Source organism: Pseudophryne corroboree, chromosome 2 (assembly GCF_028390025.1).
Source record: "Pseudophryne corroboree isolate aPseCor3 chromosome 2, aPseCor3.hap2, whole genome shotgun sequence".
NCBI lineage: Eukaryota > Metazoa > Chordata > Amphibia > Anura > Myobatrachidae > Pseudophryne > Pseudophryne corroboree.
The window spans coordinates 962868759-962893010 of NC_086445.1; the positions used below are offsets into that span (position 1 = coordinate 962868759).

General features: G+C 44.6%; 1 protein-coding gene across 1 annotated transcript in view; it reads right to left on the reverse strand.

Annotated features, from left to right (window-relative positions):
• The window catches only part of NRIP1 (nuclear receptor interacting protein 1), a 109231-nt gene that overhangs the window by 81705 nt on the left and 3274 nt on the right, over window positions 1-24252 (reverse strand). The gene's annotated exons all lie outside the window — the stretch shown is intronic.

The following is a 24252-nucleotide window of genomic DNA, read 5'->3' on the forward strand; positions in this document are numbered from 1 at the left end:
CAGGGCGATGCTGGACTGGTATATAGAAAACTCGGCAACATGGATGGACTGGCCAGATCAGAGTCCCGATCTTAACCCCACTGATAACCTCTGGGACAAATTGGAGCGACGGGCACATTCTAGGCCGACTCGACCTTCTTCAGTGTCGCAGTTGGTTACTGTACTTAATGCGGAATGGCAAAACATACCGCCTGCTGTTGTCCAGGAACTTGTGGACAGTTTGCCAACAAGGGTGTCTGCAGTAATCACTGCACGTGATGGACCTACAAAGAACTGACGTCAATAAAATCTCATTGACCTATTTGCTGTCAGTGTCCAATCACTTTTGCCTAAATAGTGTAGTGTTCACGCTAAGCTGTTTTAGCAGGGTACCGATTTTTAAAGGGCAAAATGTGCCCTGCTAAAACAGCCTGCCCAATGTCGTGCTGCCGCCATGTGCACATACGCACAGCATCTATTCACATTAAAGAGAGAGCTTGGGGGAAGCCCAGCTCCGTAAGTGCTGGGCATGAACCCATTAATGACTCTGATGGCTGGACACAACCCCATTTTGATGCTGATAGGGTTGCACCACCCCCAATAGTGATGATGGCGGGGTCATGCCCCCTTTTCGGGTGGTTGCCCCTGCTCACTTGCGCCATGCCCTGCCTGCATCCTAGCAGCGAAAAACACACAAAACAATGGGCAACATACCACTCACTGATAGGATATACACAGGCCAATATGGAGGTGGAGATAGATGTTTGCAAATAATGGTTCAGTATCCAGCTGAGGTTTGTGACTGGGTGAAGGAGTTTGTTTTCCCCTTCACGACAGGAGGGCTAAGGGCGTGCTGCAGTACAAAGAGTGATGGCAGGCAGGGGAATGTGCAGTGTGGGATGGTAAATAAGCGGGCAGGATGTTTTCTGCAAGGTCTGTGCAATTTAGTAGGTATTTGAAGGAGTGTCTGGATATAACTCAGTGATGGGCAGCAGACGGCCTGCAGCTCCTTCCTGCTTCATTGTAATCTGTTTGTTGTAACATGTAACCCTTGTCCAATGCCTGCCTACATGTTATTACAGGTAGAGGGCTCAATCTTTCAAACAATGTATTGTTTTTACTGATGATTGAAATACAGGGTAATGTGAGGCCGTTTTATAGGTTTGGGGGCCATTTGTGCACATATCAGGTTTGCCCAACTCTAATTTAAAGGGACTGTGTTGGAGATGTACTAAACCGTGGAGAGAGATAAAATACTAGCCAATCCGCTCCTAGCTACCATTTCTCTAACTGTGGGGCAAATTTCACAATGAGTGATATTCTTGTTATCACTTGTTACGAATGATAAATGGTGCTCCAGCCAATCAGCTCCTGTCTTATGTTTGAAAAATGACAGGGGCTGATTGGTTGGAGCATCGTTTAACATTTGTAACGAGCGATAATAAGAATATCACTCGTTAAATCTGCCACATAGTCTGCAATATGGTACTTACGAGCGGATTGGCTGGTACTTTATCTCTCTCCACTTTATCACTTTCCAAAGCTTAGTACATCTGCCCCAATATGCCCTCTTCCGTGATGACCCCATAGCTCCCATTTGTAACTGGCTTCGGGTATAGATACATTGGACCTTTACAAGTACAACGTCCACATAAATTGTAATCACATTAACCAAGAACGTCATAAAAGTGACTTATACAGGTTTAGCTTGGGTAACAGATGTCAGTATTGTTTTACAATGAATCATATACTCAACACACCTCTCTGTTAACAATAAGTACAGGGCAAGGGGTACAAGCAAAGTCAAAGAACTGTTTTCAAAAGGGGTGTGAGAGTTTATATGCAGAACAGCAGAACAAACCAGAGCCTGAGGTTCAGTCAACATTTTTTTCTTCCCCCTCGGTTGCCAAGTCAAATCACACGATGCAGAGTGTGTTAATATTAGACAACGTAGCCTGACCTCCGTCTGACATTAAACCAGAGAACAACCTTGAACTGTAAACGGACTACAAACCTTATCCCCTACAGCTTTTTCTTTCATCAACATTTTATTAAGAGTATCGTATTGCCGGACATAACTCAATCCTAACTCCACAAAGTCACGCTGTTGACAAAAACACATTTAACACCGTGCGTAAGCAACTCAGAACACACCTACTGCAGTACTAAAATACACACGCCCTAAGAACCACCACAAATCTGTGCACAGAAAATAACTGAATCAGGCCAGTTACCCACTGGCGCAATAACCTCAAAATCGGTTGGTTCCAATGACTCAATACGTATACTACTTGTGCCTTGAGATCGAGAGAATCGGCGGATTGCCACTGTCTTGTTGACAACGCAAGCTTTATCTTCACGCAAATGTAAGGAAGCCTAAGGAGTGCTTTAGAGAAAGGCTACGGGCGTCCAAAACAACTGAATAGTTACCTTTGGAAGGACATCTCTTTCAACAAACACTGGATTCAGAAGGACCACAATCTGCACATGTAGTCTGTCTGGTTTTGCTGAAAACGGATACATGCGTCATACAAATCCACTGTGACAGGCGTTCAGGCTGGATCGACCATGCTATGACACAGTGCAAGGCTACATACTAAGAGCACCTGCTAAAGAGCACGTAGGTTCTAAACTTAGCCTGAGTAATTCAGGTGTTATGAGCAAAGGGGATCTCTTTGAAAATGTGTCATCGCAAATGATAGAAAGTTCTTACGTGTTTGTTAGAGCCTACAGCAAAACACAACACTGCTAAATAATATTGGTAGAAAACTTTATTTCTTAGGAAGGTAGTCCTTTCCAGCACTCTTGGTGAATGATTGGGTATTGAAAGGAACAACATTACAGTACTGTATCCCAGATCACGTCAGATAACAGAGACGGTTGTAAAAATAAGATTTTACTTACCGATAAATCTATTTCTCGTAGTCCGTAGTGGATGCTGGGACTCCGTAAGGACCATGGGGATATAGCGGCTCCGCAGGAGACAGGGCACAAAATAAAAGCTTAAGGATCAGGTGGTGTGCACTGGCTCCTCCCCCTATGACCCTCCTCCAAGCCTCAGTTAGGATACTGTGCCCGGACGAGCGTACATAATAAGGAAGGATATTGAATCCCGGGTAAGACTCATACCAGCCACACCAATCACACCGTACAACTTGTGATCTGAACCCAGTTAACAGTATGATAAACGCAAAGGAGCCTCTGAAAAGATGGCTCACAACAATAATAACCCGAATTTTTGTAACAATAACTATATACAAGTATTGCAGACAATCCGCACTAGGGATGGGCGCCCAGCATCCACTACGGACTACGAGAAATAGTTTTATCGGTAAGTAAAATCTTATTTTCTCTGACGTCCTAGTGGATGCTGGGACTCCGTAAGGACCATGGGGATTATACCAAAGCTCCCAAACGGGCGGGAGAGTGCGGATGACTCTGCAGCACCGAATGAGAGAACTCCAGGTCCTCCTCAGCCAGGGTATCAAATTTGTAGAATTTAGCAAACGTGTTTGCCCCTGACCAAGTAGCTGCTCGGCAAAGTTGTAAAGCCGAGACCCCTCGGGCAGCCGCCCAAGATGAGCCCACCTTCCTTGTGGAATGGGCTTTTACTGATCTTGGCTGTGGCAATCCTGCCACAGAATGTGCAAGCTGAATTGTACTACAAATCCAACGAGCAATCGTCTGCTTAGAAGCAGGAGCACCCAGCTTGTTGGGTGCATACAGGATAAACAGCGAGTCAGATTTTCTGACTCCAGCCGTCCTGGAAACATATATTTTCAAGGCCCTGACAACGTCAAGCAACTTAGAGTCCTCTAAGTCCCTGGTAGCCGCAGGTACCACAATAGGTTGGTTCATGTGAAATGCAGAAATCACCTTAGGTAGAAATTGAGGACGAGTCCTCAATTCCGCCCTGTCAGAATGAAATATCAAGTAAGGGCTTTTATATGATAAAGCCGCCAATTCTGACACACGCCTGGCTGAAGCCAAGGCTAACAGCATCGACACCTTCCATGTGAGATATTTTAAGTCCACAGTGGAAAGTGGGTCAAACCAATGTGACTTTAGAAAACTCAACACCACATTGAGATCCCAAGGTGCCACTGGAGGCACAAAAGGAGGCTGTATGTGCAGCACCCCTTTTACAAATGTCTGAACTTCAGGTACTGAAGCCAGTTCTTTCTGGAAGAAAATCGACAGGGCCGAAATTTGAACCTTAATGGACCCTAATTTTAGGCCCATAGACAGTCCTGTTTGCAGGAAATGAAGGAAACGACCCAGTTGAAATTCCTCTGTAGGGGCCTTCTTGGCCTCACACCACGCAACATATTTACGCCAAATGCGGTGATAATGTTTTGCGGTTACGTCCTTCCTGGCTTTGACCAGAGTAGGGATGACTTCTTCTGGAATGCCTTTTTCCCTCAGGATCCGGCGTTCAACCGCCATGCCGTCAAACGCAGCCGCGGTAAGTCTTGGAACAGACAAGGCCCCTGCAGTAGCAGGTCCTTTCTTAGAGGTAGAGGCCACGGTTCGTCCGTGAGCATCTCTTGAAGTTCCGGGTACCAAGTCCGTCTTGGCCAATCCGGAACCACGAGTATAGTTCTTACTCCTCTCCTTCTTATGATTCTCAGTACTTTTGGTATGAGAGGCAGAGGAGGGAACACATACACTGACTGGTACACCCACGGCGTTACCAGAGCGTCCACTGCTATTGCCTGAGGGTCCCTTGACCTGGCGCAATATCTGTCCAGTTTTTTGTTTAGACGTGACGCCATCATGTCCACCTTTGGTTTTTCCCAACGGTTTACAATCAGGTGGAAGACTTCTGGGTGAAGTCCCCACTCTCCCGGGTGAAGGTCGTGTCTGCTGAGGAAGTCTGCTTCCCAGTTGTCCACTCCCGGAATGAATACTGCTGACAGTGCCATCACATGATTTTCCGCCCAGCGAAGAATCCTTGCAGCTTCTGCCACTGCCCTCCTGCTTCTCGTGTCGCCCTGTCTGTTTACGTGGGCGACTGACGTGATGTTGTCCGATTGGATCAACACCGCCTGACCCTGAAGCAGAGGTTTTGCTTGACTTAGGGCATTGTAAATGGCCCTTAGTTCCAGAATGTTTATATGAAGAGACGTTTCCAAGCTTGACCACAGGCCCTGGAAATTCCTTCCCTGTGTGACTGCTCCCCAGCCTCTCAGGCTGGCATCCGTGGTTACCAGGATCCAATCCTGAATGCCAAATCTGTGGCCCTCTAGTAGATGAGCACTCTGCAGCCACCACAGGAGAGACACCCTTGTCCTTGGCGACAGGGTTATCCGCTGATGCATCTGCAGATGCGATCCGGACCATTAGTCCAGTAGATCCCACTGAAATGTTCTTGCATGGAATCTTCCGAATGGAATCGCTTCGTAAGAAGCCACCATTTTCCCCAGGACCCTCGTGCACTGATGCACTGAGACCTGTCCTGGTTTTAGGAGGTTCCTGACTAGCTCGGATAACTCCCTGGCCTTCTCCTCCGGGAGAAACACCTTCTTCTGGACTGTGTCCAGAATCATTCCTAGGAACAGTAGACGTGTCGTTGGAATCAGCTGCGATTTTGGAATATTTAGAATCCACCCGTGCTGACGTAACACTACCTGAGATAGTGCTACTCCGACTTCTAACTGTTCCCTGGATCTTGCCCTTATCAGGAGATCGTCCAAGTAAGGGATAATTGAAATGCCTTTTCTTCGTAGAAGAATCATCATTTCGGCCATTACCTTGGTAAAGACCCGAGGTGCCGTGGACAATCCAAACGGCAGCGTCTGAAACTGATAATGACAGTTTTGTACTACAAACCTGAGGTACCCTTGGTGAGAAGGGTATATCGGGACGTGGAGATAAGCATCTTTGATGTCCAGAGACACCATATAGTCCCCTTCTTCCAGGTTCGCTATCACTGCTCTGAGTGACTCCATCTTGAATTTGAACCTTTTTATGTAAGTGTTCAAGGATTTCAGATTTAAAATTGGTCTCACCGAGCCGTCCGGCTTCGGTACCACAAACAGCGTGGAATAATACCCCTTTCCTTGTTGCAGGAGGGGTACCTTGATTATCACCTGCTGGGAATACAGCTTGTGAATGGCTTCTAGAACTGCCTCCCTGTCGGAGGGAGACTTTGGTAAAGCAGACTTCAGGAAACGATGAGGGGGAAATGCCTCGAATTCCAGTTTGTACCCCTGCGATACTACCTGTAGAATCCAGGGATCCACTTGCGAGTGAGCCCACTGCGCGTTGAAATTTTTGAGACGGGCCCCCACCATATCTGAGTCTGCTTGTAAAGCCCCAGCGTCATGCTGAAGACTTGGCAGAAGCAGGGGAGGGCTTCTGCTCTTGGGAAGCGGCTGCATGGTGCAGTCTTTTTCCTCTTCCTCTGCCCCGGGGCAGAAAGGAGTGGCCTTTTGCTCGCTTGTACTTATGGGAACGAAAGGACTGAGATTGAAAAGACGGTGTCTTTTTCTGCTGATGTGGAGTGACCTGGGGTAAAAAGGTGGATTTTCCAGCCGTTGCCGTGGCCACCAGGTCCGATAGACCAGCCCCAAATAACTCCTCCCCTTTATACGGCAATACTTCCATGTGCCGTTTGGAATCCGCATCCCCTGACCACTGTCGCGTCCACAACGCTCTTCTGGCAGAGATGGACATAGCACTTACTCTTGATGCCAGGGTGCAAATATCCCTTTGTGCATCACGCATATATAATAATGCATCCTTTAAATGTTCTATAGTTAACAAAATATTGTCCCTATCCAGGGTATCAATATTCTCAGTCAGGGAATCCGACCATGCGACTCCAGCACTGCACATCCAGGCTGAGGCGATTGCTGGTCGCAGTATAACACCAGTATGTGTGTATATACTTTTTAGGATATTTTCCAGCCTTCTATCAGCTGGTTATTTGAGGGTAGCCGTATCAGGAGACGGTAACGCTACTTGTTTAGATAAACGTGTGAGCGCCTTATCTACCCTAGGGGGTGTTTCCCAACGCGCCCTAACCTCTGGCGGGAAAGGATATAATGCTAATAATTTTTTAGAAATTAGCTGTTTTTTATCGGGAGAAACCCACGCTTTTTCACACACCTCATTTATTTCCTCTGACTCAGGAAAAAATATTGGTAGTTTTTTCTCACCCCACATAATACCCTTCTTTGTGGTACTTGTAGTGTCAGAAAGGTTCAATGCCTCTTTCATTGCCGTGATCATGTAACGTGTGGCCCTACTGGACATTACGTTTGTCTCGTCACCGTCGACACTAGACTCAGTATCTGTGTCAGGGTCTGTGTCGACCCACTGAGGTAACGGGCGTTTTAGCGCCCCTGACGGTGTCTGAGACGCCTGGACAGGCACTAACTGATTTGCCGGCTGTCTCATGTCGTCAACAGTTTTTTGCAAATTGCTGACATTATCACTTAATTGTTTAAATACAATCATCCAGTCAGGTGTCGACTCCCTAGGGGGTGACATCACCAACGCAGGCAACTGCTCCGCCTCCACATAATTTTCCTCCTCATACATGTCGACACACGCGTACCGACACACAGCACACACACACCGGGAATGCTCTGATAGAGGACAGGACCCCACTTAGCCCTTTGGAGAGACAGAGGGAGAGTCTGCCAGCACACACCCAGCGCTATATATATATATATATATATATATATATATATATATATATATATATATATATATATATATATATATATATATATATATATATATACACAGGGATAACCTTATATAAGTGTTATTCCCTTATAGCTGCTGTTAATTATTGTTATTTGCTGCCAACAATGCCCCCCCTTCTCTTTTTTACCCTGATTCTGAAGCAGGACTGCAGGGGAGAGTCAGGGAGCCGTCCTTCCAGCGGAGCTGTGAGGGAAAATGGCGCTTGTGTGCTGAGGAGATAGGCTCCGCCCCTTCACGACGTCCTTATCTCCCGCTTTTTTGTGTAAAATGGCAGGGGATTAAAATACATCCATATAGCCCAGGAGCTATATGTGATGTATTCTGTTTTGCCACCTAAGGTATTCTGTTATATTGCGTCTCAGGGCGCTCCCCCCCCAGCGCCCTGCACCCTCAGTGACCGGAGTGTGAAGTGTGCTGAGAGCAATGGCGCACAGCTGCGGTGCTGTGCGCTACCTTAGTCTGAAGACAGGATGTCTTCTGCCGCCGATTTCACCGGACCTCTTCGTCTCTTCTGGCTCTGTAAGGGGGACGGCGGCGCGGCTCCGGTGACCCATCCAGGCTGAACCTGTGATCGTCCCTCTGGAGCTAGTGTCCAGTAGCCTAAGAAACCCGATCCACTCTGCACTCAGGTGAGTCCGTTTCTTCTCCCCTTAGTCCCACGATGCAGTGAGCCTGTTGCCAGCAGGACTCACTGAAAATAAAAAAACCTAACTAAACTTTTATTCTAAGCAGCTCAGGAGAGCCACCTAGATTGCACCCTTCTCGGCCGGGCACAAAAATCTAACTGAGGCTTGGAGGAGGGTCATAGGGGGAGGAGCCAGTGCACACCACCTGATCCTTAAGCTTTTATTTTGTGCCCTGTCTCCTGCGGAGCCGCTATATCCCCATGGTCCTTACGGAGTCCCAGCATCCACTAGGACGTCAGAGAAAAAAACTAAGCACTCATTCTGCAGTCTTTTGTCTTTTTATACGGCCACAATCATAGTCACTACATGAATAAATACAAAAAGTATTAAGAAATATACCAAACCAATCTGTGTGCTCGCTTAAGTGAGAATCAAACATTTAACCCTCCGTCAGGCGCACCTCTGGGACTCCCGGGTTCAGGCGCAGTGCGCCTGACAGGCGCCTTTTAGAAAATCGCCATTAGCACCTAATTAACTCAATTCTAACGCTCTTAAAGTGATCAGTGACCTTCATTAGGACGTACAAAGAGATGAATCGTAGGTTTTACGGGCCATTTCAGCAGAAATTCTGAAGCAAAAAAGAGAAAACACAAACATGAGTATAAGTTTGGGCGCAGTGTGCCTGAGAGGCCACCCTGGACAAACATACATATTTCCGCATAATATCCACAACCTTTGTAATTTTCATTCATAAAATGAGCAAAATAAACAATTAATAGATGAAAATAAAAACGAACTTTCAAAAGTCGGTGGGGTTTGGGCGCAGTGGGCCTGAGAGGCCAGGAGGGTCACTACTGTACTCCACGCAGGCGGCGGGAAAACTGACTAAGGGGGTTTTGAACAGCACCCAGAGATAGGAAGGTACTAGGAGGGACAGGCCCCTGCGCCCCCTTGGGGCGGAGAGGGGAGCGAGAACAGCTTTGCGGCGCCTGTCAGGCCAGCTGCGCCTGACTGAGGGCTAAAAAAAGGTTTCGCCATTGACCGCAAATTGTCCAACTTATAGTGGTTGAATTTGATCTCAAGTGTCCTACTCTGAACACAACACACGGTCACAATGCAAAATAGTGCAGACTATTTCCGTTTATCCATTGGGTTTCCATACATCTCTGGCCCCAAATCGTGACAAATGCTGTATGCTTGAAAATGTCATTTTAAGCCAAGCTAGTCAGTGGTTCAGCTTGAAGACTGTGTGGAGTATACTTAATTGTCATATACAGTACGGAAAACTAATGCACGGTCTAATGAATGCAATGCCTTGACGTTGTGACCTTTTGTTCTGTCCTATTATGCCTATCAAGGAACAGTTCAAATACTTAAGAAAAATAAAACTAATTGGCAAATATTCAGTAAGTAAGGTCTGAAAAAGCATTTAAAAGCTTTCCTTGCTGAGTCATGTACTCTTCAGCGAAGTAATCAAGAGGAGGATGTTGTATGCTTCTTTTATATACCTGCTTCAGACCCAGATGGCACTCATTCCTCTGCAAGTTCTTTTATTGCCGTGCGGCTACTTAAATGACTCTTTATGGAATAGAAAACCACTTATGGGTAGACCCAGTGAACCTCAACCCACAGGTATATTTACACATGTAAAAAAATATTACACAAAGTTAGTTTTAAAACAAGTTTATGAAGTAAAAATACACATACTCACACACAAGCCATATGGAGCTGTGACTTCATGCTAGTCTATTATGTGTTCTTCTGTGAGAGGGCAAAGTGAAAAGAAAAGGAGAAAAGGTGAACAGTACTCGCCACCTACACAGCAGAGGCGGACATTTTGTATACCCCTTCACAATGATACAGCGTTGTTATTGGCTCCCTTGGGTAAGCTGCACTGATCCATCCTCACCACTGCTTCATGCACTGTGCCCTAACAATGGATGCACACACAATTATATTTAGCATGTGGACAACACTGGATCCATTTAATTGGCTATAGGTTAGTGGGGTTTCTGCATTTAGTTTCACATAAACCTGATGAATAGTACTGTATTTACTTTCAGCTTCTTCACAGTGACTGAAAAAGAAACACAAACATAAGATCATCCATTCCCCAAAACTGGGCGGTATGTACTGTGCATGGCATTTAGGATGCGATGCATCCTGCCACTTATCGTGTACATAAAGGCATTAATAACGCCAGTGTGTACCTAGAAAATAGCAAATGACAGCTCTCCCAATAAGAGATGCCCTTTGCAATATAAGGACTTCCAGGTTTATGACCTGGGAGTCCTTTTGCGCATGCGATGGAAGACGAACATGACACATGGGACACTGCGAGGGATCCGACTGGAATCCTCTCTGTGCACAGTGCGCAGAGTAGACCATAGGTTATATTAGACAACACCAACTACAGATGGCATTGCCTGACTGGTCCATTCACAAGCTTGATGCAACACCTCTCTCCAATCCAATCTGTCCTCAATGCTGCTGCCCGGCTCATTTTCCTCACCAAACGTACTACGTCTACCTCTCCTCTCTTACTAGACCTTCACTGGCTCCCCTTCCCTTTCAGAATCCATTTCAAGCTTCTCACACTCGCTTACAAAGCCCTCACCCACTCCTCTCCCATCTACATCTTTGATCTTATCTCCCTTTACATTCCCACACGTCCTCTTCGCTCTGCTAATGCAGGATGACTTTCCTGCCTACGGATCACCTCCTCCCACTCCTACCTCCAAGATTTTTCACGTGCTGCACCACTTCTCTGGAATTCCCTACCTCTCCCCCTCAGACTCTCCACCTCTCTACAAAACTTCAAACGGGCTCTCAAGACCCACTTCTTCACCAAACCCAGCCAAATCTCATCCTAACCCTCTGTTTGACACTCTCCATGTACCCCATCTATGTCACCCCTGTCTGTCTACCCCTTCCCTTTAGAATGTAAGCTCTCACGAGCAGGGCCCTCTTCCCTCATGTGCTTATCCTTTCTTACTTTAAAAATCTTCAACTGCATCAACTCCAGCAGTCTTCTGCCACCTGATACTTATTCCAGTGTCATCTGCTGATGTAACTATGTGTATTTACCCTGTACTTGTCCTATACTGTCATCAACTGTAAGTTGCTGTTTTCCTGTTTGATTATTTATGTACTCTGTAATTGGGCGCTGAGGAACCCTTGTGGCGCCATATAAAAGGATAATAAATAATAATAATATGTGAATGCAATCAAAACTTTTTCACGCATTTTGAACTTTAGAACATCTCACCCACTAACTGAAAGGAGGATGCACAGTACTCTTCACAGCATAATGCCCAAGGAAATAAAAAGCTGATGGGCCAGAGTCTGTTGGATGCTAACTGCACGCACTATGATATGCATGTAGGTGGCCGATGTTGTAAGTACTCCGCATGAGTGCATGTGTCCCGATGGTCACCACAAGGAAACGCAGGACAAATTTGGAGGGAGTGTGGATTATGGCAGTCATTCCTGGGAGCCAGAGAGTGGCTAGGTAGACACAGGGATGCCACTGACAATAGCTGGTGCAAGTTTTGTTGGCGCACCTATAGACGTACCGAGACATGTTTGCACCAATGCAAGTGGGTGCGTCAATATGAACAAAATCAGCCTAAGCATTAGCATAAGGATGCAGCCGCTCCTGACTCAGAATCAGGCCCTATGTGCCAAGCTGTACAGAACATAATCATTCCCCCAATACTCAGACCGCAGGTTCCTAACAGTCAGTAAAGTGAAGGCTGCTGTTGCAGAAAGCCAGCAGACATTATGGGATATACAGTACTGTACTTACTGCAGTGCGGGTTTTTACAAATTGAGATATTGCCCATAGCAAACAGATTCTAGATATTATCTTCTGGAAGGCGCTATATAAATAATAAGTAGACTCTGATTGGTTGCTATGAGTAACATCTCGACTGTCATTTTAGTGCATATACCCCTAAGGCTGTAACAGGTGCGTGTATGTATATGCTTTTATATATATCTATATCATACACACATATATATATATATATATATATATATATAAACACACACACACACCTGTCACTTTCAAGTGTATGACATGATTTCATAATCGCTATGAAGTCATTAAAAACTCATTATAGGTCATAGGACATGCATTAGTCATTTATCTGGAGTTAAGGTCAGCTTGAGCTCTAAACCACAACAATATAGGATATTTCTGAAGTACAGTGAACTATATCTCAGCAGGTGTTTCCTAAGATTAGATTAGAGGCAGGGAACCTACAGGTGTTCAGACGTTGTGGAACTACAAGTGCATCACAATGATTCTGATAGCGTTCGCCACTAAATAAACTAAGCACTACGCCAGTTATAAAGTGTGCATTTCCTTTAGGTTATGCGGCCCCACATATTGGAAACCATAAGCTGACCAAGTCAGAAACAGATACTGGGCCTGAGTCACATTAGTACATAAACCCAGGTCCTGTGTGATCGCCTCCCACCCTCACCCCACTTAGATGTAGCAGGATTGACATGCTGCAGTGGTTGTGGTAGGGAACCCGGACTGTTCTACAAATGGGGGCATGTGGTCGAACGCAGACTTCCTGGACATGGCTGACCAGTTATGATGGTCGATCTGAGTAACCTTAAGCTTACGCAGACTGACAGAAGGCAGCAACCGATGGTCATGATGTGGTGACGTTTGTTTTCGGACACAGTACTTGGATCGGAGACACTATGAGGAGGCATCTATTTCATGCAGATGACTCCTACTGTACTGCACAGCCGCTGAGACTGTGTAATACTGTGCCAATCAGAATTAGGCCCACTATGCGGCCTTGCACTCTTTTAAACCCCACCTCTCCGAACAAATCTGGCACATGTTTTGCTCTTGGCGAGGACCCTTCTTTTCTTTAGCCCTGACCTGTGAAGATTTTCTGATGCTTAGGATAATAAAATGGCACAAGCCACTAAATCTTGCGAAAATTAATTGGAAAATCTACCCAAATAATGCTACAAAGAATACTATTTAAAAAACAAGTCTGCATTTCCCAAGGACCCACCGTTATTTGGACCCGTGGGGTTCTCTGATGGTTATTACAGTATCATCTGCTCCAGAACGGAAAGTTGGTGGAAGAGGGGCATCGACCTAACATTAAGGAACGGGAAGCGCGGTGTAGATACACTAGGGCAGTCGGATGGATCCAGAACACAGCGCATCTATTGTATGTAGAATTCATCATATATGTAAATTTCCTAAACTTTATCCGTATAAAAAGAAAAAACACTGGTTGAGTTTCAGGTGGAGGATTTTATAGAACTGCTGCTCCACAGGCTCCTACAGTGTGCGCTAACTGCAGGCCAAGAGCAGCTGGTAATCCACAGGTTGTCTCACCCTTCTGATACTCCACGCAGCTTGCACGCAAGCCAAGCTCAGTTCAGAAGATCAAGGTCAACTCCACGTATGGTTGTTTTTTTTAGTTTTTTTACCTCGAACCATAAATCATGTAGGTTAAATCTTAGACAATTAAAAGAAAAAGGGAAACGTAGTAAGTGCAAAAACTGCAGGGCAGACGGCAGCCAGTCCAGATATGATACAAAGGGGGGGGGGGGGGAATAAAAGAAATTATAAACTACTAAAAAAGGTATTTCTGGAACAAATCAATTGCTTCAAACGTGAATCTGTACAATCAGGATCATCAGTCATTTTGTGAGCGACACCGATTCCTGGCACACAGGCATAATTATTCTCTCCGTACACATTAAACGTTACACCTGGTGTGACATTAGAATTTTCCCGCGTTTGTCACGTTGACTGAATTTATCCTAAAATGGCAAAAAAATGGTGAATAAAGTGCTTATTTATATTAAATATTTAGGGGTCTACTCATGAAGCAGTGAAAAGGTGGAGTAGTGAGCCAGCGGAGAAGTTACCCATGGCAACCAATCAGCTGCCTTGTACAATGTTATAGTATGCAAATTATAAATATTACATCAATGCTGATTGGTTGCCATGGGCAACTTCTCCACTAGCACACTTCTCCACACTTTTCACTGCTTCATGAATAGACCCCTTAGAACAGTGTTTCCCAACCACGGTCCTCAAGGCACACCAACAGTGCAGGTTTTAGTGATAACCATGTTTGAGCACAAATGGTTCAATCAAAATAACTGAGGTACTAATTAAATCACCTGTGATCAGGTATGGTTATCCTTAAAACCAGGACTGTTAGTGTGCCTTGAGGACCGTGGTTGGGAAACACTGCCTTAGAACATTATCAGCAATGTTTTTAATCTAATGCCACTTTTAGGAACCCATGAGGACAACCCAGAGGCCGCTACTGTGGGTGCGGCTCCCGACTGTGTAAATGGCAAGTGATAGCACTGCAATAAATCCATATGAAGACAGTGAAAGGTGGACTATCATAGACCAACTGAATGGTGGATGATGGCTTTCTGCCATTGGATTCATATGAAGACCGTACACATGATATGTAATAGCCTTAAAAAGCTTTGCATTTTGTGTACGGTCATTATTCCGTTAAATGGCTTTATATGTGGTATAAAAAACCATATCAAAAAAATAATAATTAAAAAAAATGATTGGATACGGATGCTGCACATAAATGAGATCAACTCCCGCTGCAGACATTTTGTTTTGGCGATACATTCTAATACATCATGGCGCTTCATACCTGCATAGTTTTTATGTTTTGGCTAAATCACAGTTTTTAGGTCCCTACACTCTCTAGCTCTTCAAGCCCCAAGGGGAACATTTGTGACAGAAACCACAGACATGACCAAAAACTGGAAGTGATTCTGGTGAACATAACTCCTCTCAGGAGTCCGAATTCTACCTTCTACTACCAGAGCTGGTGTTTTATACAGCATACACCACCCAATTCTAAGCTCACAATATGGTCTCACTCAGCCACACACAGTGGTAGCAGCCATTCCGGGAGGTGAATTAATGCAGCCTATCAATTCACAAGGAATCCCTGTGTAAGTAACGATAGGTCTCCCTAGCAAATTAATAAGCAACGTGCGCATGAATATTTACATAGCCCACAAAATCATGTCCGCTCTCACTCTATGTACATAACACGTGTGCTATATCTAGCAAGTTGTGTGCCCACCTTAAAATAAGTGGGTAAATAAAGAGAGTGTTCATTATTCCTGCTTGTTTTTATCCCTAGTGTGAACAAAACTCCAACTATATTTCAGCCAATACGAAATACTAACGAACAGATTGATGAGGTAGATACTGACAGGCGGATAAGCAACTTTGCAATTACCTCTTTTATCCTCTTTTCCAGAACATACTGTAGAGGCAAGAGCCACCTTTGTAAACTAACAAAACACTGCTCAATCTGCTTCCTCCTCCTCATTTCCACACAGATTCCAGATTAAACTGGAATTACAATGGAAATGTCAACAAGACATTTCTATTGTGCATCAGATAAAAATAAATAAAAAAAAATTAAGAAAAGTATATTACGTAGATAAATTCACATTTCAACTCCTCCTTCTTCCTTTGCTTGAAGTGATCCAGAAGAACTGTGGTGACACGTTGAAGCGATGTTCTTGAAAGATTATCACAACAAGCACCTTCTGTGTAAATGACTTCATTACGCACCCTAGCAGCACTCTCCTGCACTTACACAGATGTCCGTGACATAAGTCCCACGTAACCAGAAACAGCCAGAAACAGGCAGTAACACAGTGCTTGCAGCTCAATACTAACCGAGCTGTCTGCTCAGCTATTGTGGAGCCACAAATCCCAGCATGCCCTACCTTTGACAGAACTTGATTAAGCTTCCTACAGGCTGATGTACAGAAGAATGTCTGCAATGTACAACCAAACCCCTACTACACCAATGATAAACCCAAAAGAAAGACTCAGAGAAAAGAGCATAGGGTGCCAGGAGACAGTGGGGCAGATGTATTTAGCCTGGAGAAGTGATAAAGCAGTAATGAGAGGAAGGTGGTAACTCACCAGCCAATCATAACAGGTTTGAAAAATGACAGTTAGGAGCTGATTGGCTGGTGCGGTATCACCTTCCACTTACCACTGCTTTATCACTTCTCCAGACTTAATACATATGCCGATAGATTTTGATGGTAAAATACAGTTCGTACCAATAAATCTCTTATTTCTTTCTTTCTTTTTTTACAATATGTTTATATTTTGGCTAACATGGTTGGCGTAGTGGTTAGTATTACTATCTCATAAATTACCTTCATGACCATGGATTTGTGAAGAGTTTGTATGTTCTCCCTGTATCTGAGTGTGTTCCCGCTGTGCGCATAGGTCCTCTCCCATATTACAAACCCCACCCCAAAACATACTGGTGGGTTATTTAGCTTCTGACAAAAAACTAACACTAGGGTGTCCATTGGATATGGAATATGCTCCACTGATGCAGGGACTGATGTGAATGACTGAAATATTCTATTTAGCACTGTGGAATGTGTGAGAGCTGCATAAATAACTGATAGTATATGGCGCCACTATATTGCACAGCACTGAACAAAGAAGATTTTAAGAATTTACTTCAGTCCCTATTCCTTAAAGAAACCAACATACAGTTGCCTCCTGCCCCATATAAATACAGCCTCCTCACACCCCCTACACATACAGCCTGGCTGGCAGGGCAAGCGGGGAGGAGAAGTTCCTGACCTGCCGCCCACACAGACTCTTTCAGGCTCACTGAAGAATCAAATTTCAGGATTTCTTTTCAGTTTTAACTGAATATGCCAGGGGGGTTTATTCTGTCTTTTCTGTTCAAAATCTCATTTTTTTTTAAGCAAATCACAAAAATGGTTTCCCAAACCAAACTGCAATCCGATAAATTCCCTGTGTTAATCACCCCCATATCATTGTCTACTAACTGTAGCTACAAATTAGCATTCCTTGTAAGAAAGGAATCCTATGCGTTTTTATATTCTGCTAGCAAATTTGCCATCAATACCCTTACAATAAAGAACCCCTTCCTTGCTGGGATCTTCCATTCCCTGACATGCCCTTGTCCACAGAATGATCCCTGGTACGATGAGTTGATTAGAGAAAGCTTTGTATTAACTTAATACATTTAGATTTATAAGTCTTAAATGGACCACACTGAGGCAACATTTGTCCACTGTAAACAGTTTCCATAACCTCTTTGCGATTTTAATAATTGAAATCCCTTTAATAAGGCTGCTCACCTATAGTTCCATGTCCTTATAGGGGCATTCTTAAAACTGTGCCCCATGTGCAAGATGAGTCCAACTAGTGACTTAAACAATGGTAATACTATACAGTATGTGCGTAACGGTCCAGGGTAGAAATATTTGAACTCTGGGACACTTGGCAACTAAGTATTGTGTCCTTGCAATTATACTACAGTGATCTGGTTAAGTTTTAAAAACAAGTGGCAACTTAACACATGCAGAAACCCCTGTAGGAGAATGCTTCTGCAATTTCACACAGCAAACTGCAACATTCTTCAATGTGTGTGAAAATTCCCACACAGACAAGAGACGATATTTGACTTGCGCCATTTACCTCACTGCAAGCCACTGCTCCTCATCATGAGTGTTTGTAGCCACCTAAAAGTTACTTTAAAATGCACTCATAAAACGGACACTCTCATGAATAGGTAGGCTTAATAAATTGCTAGATTGCTTAGATTTTAAGCACGGATCAGCCGCGTGTATGCCCCCCAGCGATAGCGATGCGTGGGGCCGGTGCTAGATTGAGCCTGCATTCAGGCTCAATCTAGCGGGTCGCTCACTTCACCCTTGTGTGAAGTGAGCGGCCCCCCGTCGGCTTTCCCCCCTCGCTCAGCACATCGCGCTGTGCTGAGCGGGGTGAGAGATGTGTGCTGAGCGGTCTGTGTTAAGATCGCTCAGCACACATCTCTCCCGTGAGTACCCCCCTTAACTCAAAGCAACCAATCAGACTCAACTATAATTGATACAGCACAGGCAATAAAATGATAGCTAGAATCCAATTAGTTGTTCTTGCGGTATGCAGTTGAGATGCCGGCAGTCGCAAGGGGACTCTTTGCACTTGCCCCGCTGCCAGCATACTGACGATACCCAGAGGGTCTATTTTATAAACTTACTAAGCCTTTGATAGAGATACAGTACCATGCAATCAGCTCCTAAATGCCATGTCACAGGCTGTACTTGAACAAAGGCAACTAGGAGCTGATTGGTTGGTACTTTATCTGCACCCAAGGCTTAGTAAATAGACCCCTCAAACATTATTACGATTTTGGTGTATTTTCTCCTATGTCAAAGACATTAGTATAAACATTGCCTAAACCAGTTGTTTCCAAACTGGGTGCCGTGGCACCCTGAGGTGCCTTGGGGAACTTGCAGGGGTGTCCTGGGCTGGTGGTCCATGACCAGTTTAAATTACTGTATTTATGGTCAATGTCATAGGCAAAACCATTGCTTGTGGCTTCCCATTATAAAAAATGTGGACGAACAGAAGTGAATCCTGTCCCTCACCACACAACTAAACCTAGGATGACATATAAACACAATTTACTTAATTTTATATTTTTTTCTGACTGTCTCAATTAGAAACTTTTGGCCTAGGGGTGCCGTGAAAACAATCCTGATTCTGTGGGGCCGCCAAAAAAAAAAAGTTTGTGAATCACTGTTAGTGTTCACTCTAGGAGTGAAAAGGGGCAGGGCGCCGGACTCCGGGGGCACATGTGCGCGCGCGCGGTGAAGCCGCGTGTGCGTCCAAAATGGGAAGGCGGCCACGCAAATTAGGGGGCGTGGCCACGCCTACGTCATTTTAGGGGGCGGTGCGGCCCACAGACGCTACTATAGAGAGCGTCTGTGGCCGGCGACGTCACTGTTGGGGGCGTGCCCAGCACCTCCGTCGGTGCTGGGCTTCCCCCAGCCATCTCCCAATGCGTGAATGGATGCCGCGCGCATGTGCACGGCATCTATACACGCCGGGAGGGCAGGGAGCGGGCGGCTGTTCTAGCAGGGCGCCGCAAAAGGGGCAGGGCGGGTTTTGCCTGCTAAAAAACGGGCAGGGCGCGGCGCCCTGCTAAAACAGCCTAGAGTGAACACTGACTGTACTACACACCGCTAAGCCAGCTATTTTGTTTGGAGAACCAATACTACAGAGAATGCCACCTATCGATTCAATGGAAATCAGTGACATAACTGAGGCAGGAGGTCTGAGAGGCTCTCTCATAAATGCTTCAGTAAACAAAATGGCTGCCTCTGTCAGGTGACAGGAACACTAGTGTCTGTGACATGGGAAAAATACACCACAATAGTTAGGCTAGTTCCAAGCACAGTTATTGCTCTGCAGGATGAAACTACTTTCGCTTATAAGCAGAGATAGTGTTCTGTAAGTCTGTAAATAAGCAAATCATATTGGCAGGCGTTATGAATAATGATCTGCTTTTTGTTACATAAGTGGGAGTTGACAACAGAGACTGAGGCTTAAGAGTGCAGTATGGTGTACACATATGCCATCTCCTAAGCAGCCCTTAAGATAGAGCTAGGATTTTTTTTAGCACAGTTTAGCTAATTTTTCGGGCACTGTATATAGCTACTACTAATCATTTTAGGATTCACAAACTAAAGATAACAAGTACAAGTGGGGCAGTTTAGCGGACTTACAGCTTTTATACCACTAAGCATTAGGGGTGGATGCGGAGGCGGTGCTGACAGATGAGATCATCTCCACACCGCCTCTGCCTATGCTGTGAACGGGTCCTGTGTCGCAACCCGTTCACACTGTACCTGACCCGGGAATAACCCTTCTCCATTCCCGGGTTGAATTACTGGATCAGGCAACCCGGGAATCCGTCAGTGACCCCCTTCACACTGCACAGCGATCCGCGTCAACCCGGCAAGATACCGAGTTATTTGTGTGGTGTGAAAGGGGTGGTTCCGGTATGAAAGATAGTGTCTAGTTAGACAGTCAATAGATAGACACCATATGTTAGACAGACATTAGGTCGACAGGGTCAAAAGGTCGACAGGGTCAAAAGGTCGACATGAAAATGGTGTATGATAAATGGTTCTCCAGTCAATCAGCTCTCATCTGTTATTTTTCAAACACATGACAGTTAGGAATGAACACATAGTCAGGAGCTGATTGGCTGGAGCACCATTTATCATATGCAACAAGTTTTATCATTCACAAAGATTTTTATCACTTGTTGATAACTGAGCCCCTATATTTTGCTTAACAGGAGCTATTCCAAAGTAGATGCACCACAGCATCAGCCATTCAGATGACATAGATGATATCGGCCAGATGGTGCATGATGGGGTGCCAAACTTTAAGAGAACTGTATACATATACTCTGCATATGGATATTAAGCTTAATGTACATGTTGGACTTGGAAACACTAGTTGGATGTAGAGTGCATCTAAGCAACTGTGAGACAGTAATGAGGAGTTTAGAGATAGAAAATAGGATTCACTGAATCTATTACAGTACTTGTAACCTCCCAACGCATTCCAAAACAATATAACAAACAGATATAGAGTTTTATTAATTAAAAAGGTACAGTACTCATAAACAGATGCTTACTATTTTCCTGGACGTATGCTACAGTACACACCGCCATAGGATAAGGGATGAGATAAGAATATATTATAAGCCAAGCATACACCATGCTTATTACGGGATCCGGTCTGAAGGTCGACAATGTTTAGGTCGACCACTATAGGTCGACAGTCACTAGGTCGACATGGATGGAAGGTTGACAGGGTTGCTAGGTCGACATGTGCTAGGTCTAAAGGTCGACATGAGTTTTTCACATTTTTTTCTTTATTTGAATTTTTTCATACTTAACGATCCACGTGGACTACGATTGGAACGGTAATTTGTGCCGAGCGAAGCGGTAGCGGAGCGAAGGCACCATGCCCGAAGCATGGCGAGCAAAGCGAGCCATGCGAGGGGACGCGGTGCACTAATTGGGGATCCCGGTCACTCTACGAAGAAAATGACACCAAAAATAAAAATAAACCTCATGTCGACCTTTAGACCTGTTGACCTAACACATGTCGACCTAGAAACCCTGTCGACCTTCCATCCATGTCGACCTACTGACTGTCGACCTATAGTGGTCGACCTAGATACTGTCGATTTGATGAACCACACCCGCTTATTACATGCACTTGTGTCAGCTACTCAGTTTCCTTTAGCAATATGAGGAAACAACAAGTTTAATTACATACATTCCTCTCCTGGATACCTGCAATCTGCATTTACTCCCAATTGCAAATACAATGTAGGGATATAACTATATAGGTGTAACATATTAACCTGCAATTAACTTGTGGTGGTGGCAGTAGTACAATATATGAATCATTTATGGCAAGATGATTTGAATGCAAATATTTCAAACCAATTTGTAAAAGACCACTAAAAACAAGAGAAATTCCTAATGGAAAAGCAAAATTCTTAATGGAAAACAGCAACGAGTAATGTTAAAACATTCATATATGCAGACGTTTCAGGAGCTTGTCAAGGCTGCCGATAATTGAGATAAGGTTGTAATCATGCGGATGGGTCTTTCCAATGCACAGTAGTGTTCCTGGGTACAGAGACAATGACGAACACTACAGGGAGCCCTTCCAGGTCTGAAATGGATGAGGACATTGTACAATAAGCTGCATTCAGATGTAAATACGTACCATAAATCATCAGGTTCTGTCAGGGTACACTACAGGATTTCTTTTTTTAACACTCGCACACATCTAGGGGCACAACTATTTGGCAAAATAAATCTGCAATAATGGTGCTCAGTCCAGTGCCATACCTATATAATGCAGGCAGGGCTATACAATGCCATTACCTGCACCCATCACAACTCAGCAGTAAAATATGTACTGTAGGGCTGCACAACAGAGACACCCAAATCAGGATGATCATAAAACGGTATAAAACGACTGCAAAAAATAAATCATACATATGCCAGGCCAAACATCACAGAGGAAAGGCACACAGTGTAATTTGGGACAGACAGACATTTACTAAGGTGTGAGTTTTTAAGAAGTGGAGATATTGCCCATAGCAACCAATCAGATTCTATTATCTTCTAGAAGCAGCCAGATAAATGTTAAGTGGAGTCTGATTGGTTGCTATGGGAAACATCTACACTCACATCACAGTAAATATACTAGATAGATAGATAGATAGATAGATAGATAGATAGATAGATAGATAGATAGATAGATAGATAGATAGATAGATAGATAGAGTTGATGCAGTTTTCATAAATTTAGGGCATTTTTACCCTATGTATCCCGAATTTTTTTTTTTTCTTATTAATAAATACCTCCCATCATAAATTCAAAAGTTTCTTGATTCAATCAAAACTCAACAGATTTTCCTTTGGCCATTTACCTTTTTACAAAATGGATTAACATTCTAGGGTGTGGAAAAATATCTAAATCTAAGGCCTCCTGACATACAAGTCTCATATAAATATAAATCAGTCTTACCACATTTGCACAGAAGCTGGTCAACTTTCTGAGGGGCAGATGTACTGAGCCTCAGAGAGTAATAAAGTGGAGAGAGAAACTACAACCCAATCTGCTCCTGTCATTTTTCAAACATAAGGGTCCATTTATTAAGCCTTGGAGAGTGATAACGTGGACGGAGGTAAAGGGCCTAATTCAGGTTGGATCGCAATAAGCGATCCAACCACAATTTTTGAGAAAAATATGCGGGCGCACGTGCAGTGCCCGTCCTGTGCATGCGCCCGCATTTTCTGTGGGGGGGGGGGGGCGCAGAAAATGCGATTGCCTCTGCCTGTCAATCAGGCAGAGGAAGTGGCAGGGGGAGCGTTGCGTCAGTGGAAGTGGGCGAACAGGGGGGGGGGGGGGTGGAAGCAGCCAAACGGGGGCGTCAGGGGCGTGATCATGGCGGCTGCGTGACATCACACGCAGCTGCCGCGATCAGGAAGATGGCGGCGAGTCTCCTGCGGCCACAGCTAAGCTGCGCGGCAGGAGGTTTCCACAGTTTCTGCATAACAAGTAGAAATTGCGAACGCTTCACAATTTCTGCTTGTTGAAGTGGGGGAGGCTCCGGTCAGCATGCTGGGCTGCCTTGCCCTGCGATGGGCGGCCCCCAGCATGCGATACAAAGGATAGCAAATTCTGCTAATTAGAGCCTATAACATGACAGTTATGAGCTGATTGGCTGGAACTTTATCTCCGCCCACACTCTCCAAGGCTTAGTACATAAACCCCATAGCCTGTAACAGTGCAGTTTGGAACAGACTGGCTGGCATTCTATAAGGAGGCTTCATGACTTTTAGGATCCAATGCAGACGTGTAAACACAAGTTTGTTTATCGCCGAGCTCTCGCCATTTGTACCAACTGTGCATGCGTCGGCACATTTACAGATGATTCTGTGTCAAAGGCAGCTCAGTCAAGTATGCCCATGGCTCACTGGGTGCTAACGAGGCATTTGCAAGTCGGCTAAGCTGAGTGAGGGCGTGTTGAGAGAATTTTGGGCAATGCCCAGTTGCGTGTACAATTAGAGCCATCTCTTGCACCCGGTATGGATCTGGTACAAGGATGGCTCATTATGATGGCAGCTATTTCATCAGGCATACAAATAGGGGCGGTCAAGCCGCAGAGACAAGAACTCTGGATTTTTTAAAAAAAGACATTACACGGCATAGCATTCATTTAGGTAAAAAGTTGGCAGGTTACCAAACTTGCTTGGACCACACCTGAAAATGACCAATACCATGGCTTGCAAAAAAACGAAAGTTATTTATTGCACCATGACATAAAAAATAAACAGGATGTAATCCTTCACAAAATTCCATGTAGTAGGAAACAGATGACTCACAATACTACACATATATTTAAATTCATTACCAAGAAAAAAATAAAAAGGAAACTCAAGACACGAGGACTATCAGCAAACGAACAGGACACTGCCCTAATAGTGT